The sequence below is a fragment of the Crocodylus porosus genome, unplaced genomic scaffold (genome assembly GCF_001723895.1).
Source record: "Crocodylus porosus isolate Cpor-Errol unplaced genomic scaffold, CroPor_comp1, whole genome shotgun sequence".
Taxonomy (NCBI): domain Eukaryota; kingdom Metazoa; phylum Chordata; order Crocodylia; family Crocodylidae; genus Crocodylus; species Crocodylus porosus.
The window spans coordinates 18,828,429-18,831,512 of record NW_017728910.1 but is presented as its reverse complement, the minus strand read 5'-3'; the positions used below and the strand labels follow the sequence as shown (position 1 = coordinate 18,831,512).

Genomic DNA, 3,084 nt, shown 5'->3' with positions numbered 1-3,084 from the left:
AGGGGGGGGAGAAAGCTAACCTTCGACTGTCTGAAACTACAATTCTTGTCTCCCAAAATAATTAATGTAAACAGGGCAGAGGAGGCTTTCATTATGCAAAATGGACGGATACCTTATGCTTTCCTTTGCAATTGGTTATAGTCAAACTATTTTTTTTTTTAAATCGGGGAAATCACCTCTTAATGCTTCACTCCTCCTATTTAAATGACAGCAGTGACACTCAAGGCACATTTTCCATGTTAATAGCATACATCTTCCTTATCTAACCGGCTTCAGGACTCTAACATGCCCGTTCCCCATCTCTTTTTAGGACACCCTCTCCCCTGCCTCCCCTCCTCCGAAACAACCCAGCTGGCATGGAAGATAAGAGGTGAAGGGTTTTCTACATGACCTCTATGCATTTTACTCCATGGGAAAAGCAACGTGGAATGCACACTCAGCAGGCTGGGAGATTGGAACCAGTTTGTCCTCGAGGCATTTCTGCCACAAAACACACAGTCCTATCAACAGTATTTTTATTATAAGCGGTCCTGGCTTCCCCTACCCCCACCCCCTTCCCCTTACTGTTTCTGACTCTGCACCTGCCTGCATTTGGAAGCCCACAGAGCAAAAGCATCAACAATAAGCATCAAACAGCAACAGATTCCTTTGTTTCACATGCAAATCCTACCTCTGCTAGTTGTCACATCTTCTTCCGATGCAAAGCCTAATTATTAATAAACAGGGATCCAGTGGTATCCTCCAAACTGCCACCAGTTAAACGCTGTCATCATTACCTCCTGGTGCTTAAACCTTTTCGGACCATTCATGTCACAACCCCGGCTAACTCATAGCTTAATACTCCCTCCTCAAAATGTCTGAAATAGTTTGGAAGGACAATAGGAATGACAGGCACACTAGACAGCCATGCTTGAAATTAGTTATCTGAAGCTCTGTTAATGCTGTTTCGTAGTGTTTTCAAAGCATGCATTAGGTAGGATTTATTAACCTATGATAGGCATGCTGCTTCTGTTTTTATTAAGTGTTGTAATAGGGTATTTGTTAGAAAAGCAGCGATAGGTCTAACTCCTTCTCTCCCCCGCACAGCGTTTAAACCTTCACATTAGAGAAGAAAGATTCAGACAGCCTTAAACTTACTAAGGCTACTGTTTCTGCAGCAGGGGATTTCACGCATGGGATCAAAAGTAAGGGGAAAAAAATAACTCCTTGGAGTGGAAGGTGCTGTCGGTTCTTCAGGCTAATGTAAATAGAAAAATGAACACAACAGCATCTTCACCCACCCCGGTCTCAGGCTGTCTAATGAACTGGCCAGAACACTGATCAACATCTAAAACTTCCCAAAACTCACTGGGGAAGGTATGATATTATGGGGATAACAATGAAACATTTCTACCATGTTATTAATTGCACATACAATGCTACCCAGGCGCGGGGATCTTAACAAAAAGCAACTGTGGTTCCCAGATAAGGATGTCTCGGCTCTAAACCTATGTTTACAAGCTGATACGGTGCAGAATGGTAATGAGCAGAAAGAAACAGTGCTGCCTGGTGTTTGTAGTGCCAAAAATTTGTGGAAAAGGTGGGCTTTCTGGGTTGTGTGCTTGTAGACCTGTTTTCTAGAACTTTTATGTGCCAACCTAAATCCCAAGTGCCCAGTATTATGATCTAATTTAACTTATTGGACCATGGTACCTTTCATCGCTCAAAGCCAGCCCTGGTTAATGGAGGTCAAAAACTTTTAACATCAGCTGGTTGTTTAACGTTGCAGGTCCTAGTTCAGTCCCTAGCAGATGAACGCTCAGTTTTCCAAACTCACCAACAGAAAGCAACATCTTGCTACCAGTAGCAAGACATTGGCTGAAGGCCTGAAGGAGCCTACCGTTGTGTTAAGGCATATTGGTAGAGCTCTGTTGGGAGGCCAGAACCATAGCTGCTCATGCTGTATCTGTTCAACGGTTAAGAGTATCAACCAGCAAACTGTCTCTCACTTTTCATAACCACTGACTCAAAAATGACAGTGAGCAAGCAGGGAAACAAATACTGATTAGAGAGATCAGGCAGGAAAGCAGATCACTACAGCAATTGTGAGACTGCTAAAAACTAGACTTGTGGGGATGTACTGGTATAATCAGCTTTTATCTCTTGCCATATTCCTATGAAGTACTGGTCTTTCTGGACGGGTAATGGGCACGTTTTCTTTTGCTAAACTAGTGGTGACTGCTTTCCCAGCAAGTCATCTGAGTTCAAAGGTAAGAAGGATGGACTGCGAACTTGCAGTAGGCTGGTGGTATTTCAAGAGGAGAATTCTGCAGGCTTTGCTGGGCATTAAGTGGGGCATATGGGGCACGTACACACATGCGGGGAGCCTGCTCTGACACACTGAAAATCCAGTGCACTGGAGCAGATTCAATTAATCGAGTGTACTGGAGCATGTAAATTGATGCTCTGGCAGCCTTGCGCATCACATGTATATCAACGGTGCAGGGCACCTCCATGCTGAGAAGGTGATGGTAGCATTTTGTGAACTAAAACACCTTCTGTGCACTTTAGTTCAGAGTGCACCTGTGCCATTTGCTCAGCGTGGAGGTGTGCTGATACATGTGACACGTGGACACTTTTTTATTAGTGCAGCTCACTAATTAAAAGTGCCCGGCACCACATCAGGAGCACGTGTAAACATGCCCATGAAGCCCAGCTTTTCTTTGGGTGCATCCATCTATGTGAAAATGCTTTTCTCCAAGAAAGGGAAGCTTTTCTACCAACACTAGAGGTACCATGACTGGATTTCATGGTGTCTGAAAGCCTGGGTGCCAGGCTATCCAGGACAGCCACATCACTGCAGTGTCGGCTGCTGTTGTACTGGCACAATCTTGCCTGTCTTGTCCAGTTCTAATCCATGACTGCAGTCTCTTTTATCTTCTGTGCTAGTGTGGCATATTCCTCCCTCTCCAGACAAAACCAAATCAATCAACACCATGAACCTGCTATAACCACCATTCTCACCCCGTTCTCATTAAGAAACTGGGGGACTGTGGTGTTGACACCTACACAGTCACATGGGTTGCCAACTGGCTGGAGGGCCGC

General features: G+C 44.7%; 1 protein-coding gene across 5 annotated transcripts in view; it reads right to left on the bottom strand.

Moving 5' to 3' along the window:
• The window catches only part of LOC109308453 (calcium-activated potassium channel subunit beta-2), a 183,113-nt gene that overhangs the window by 166,427 nt on the left and 13,602 nt on the right, over positions 1–3,084 (bottom strand). For 2 of the 5 annotated variants that reach the window (XM_019532751.1, XM_019532754.1), the window contains exon 1: positions 671–1,062. The exons of 2 other annotated variants lie outside the window; for them this stretch is intronic. The gene's annotated coding sequence lies outside the window, so the exon portion shown is untranslated. Of the gene's footprint in view, positions 1–670; positions 1,066–3,084 lie in introns of those variants that run through there. One more of the 5 variants, XM_019532756.1, reaches the window with a different exon arrangement.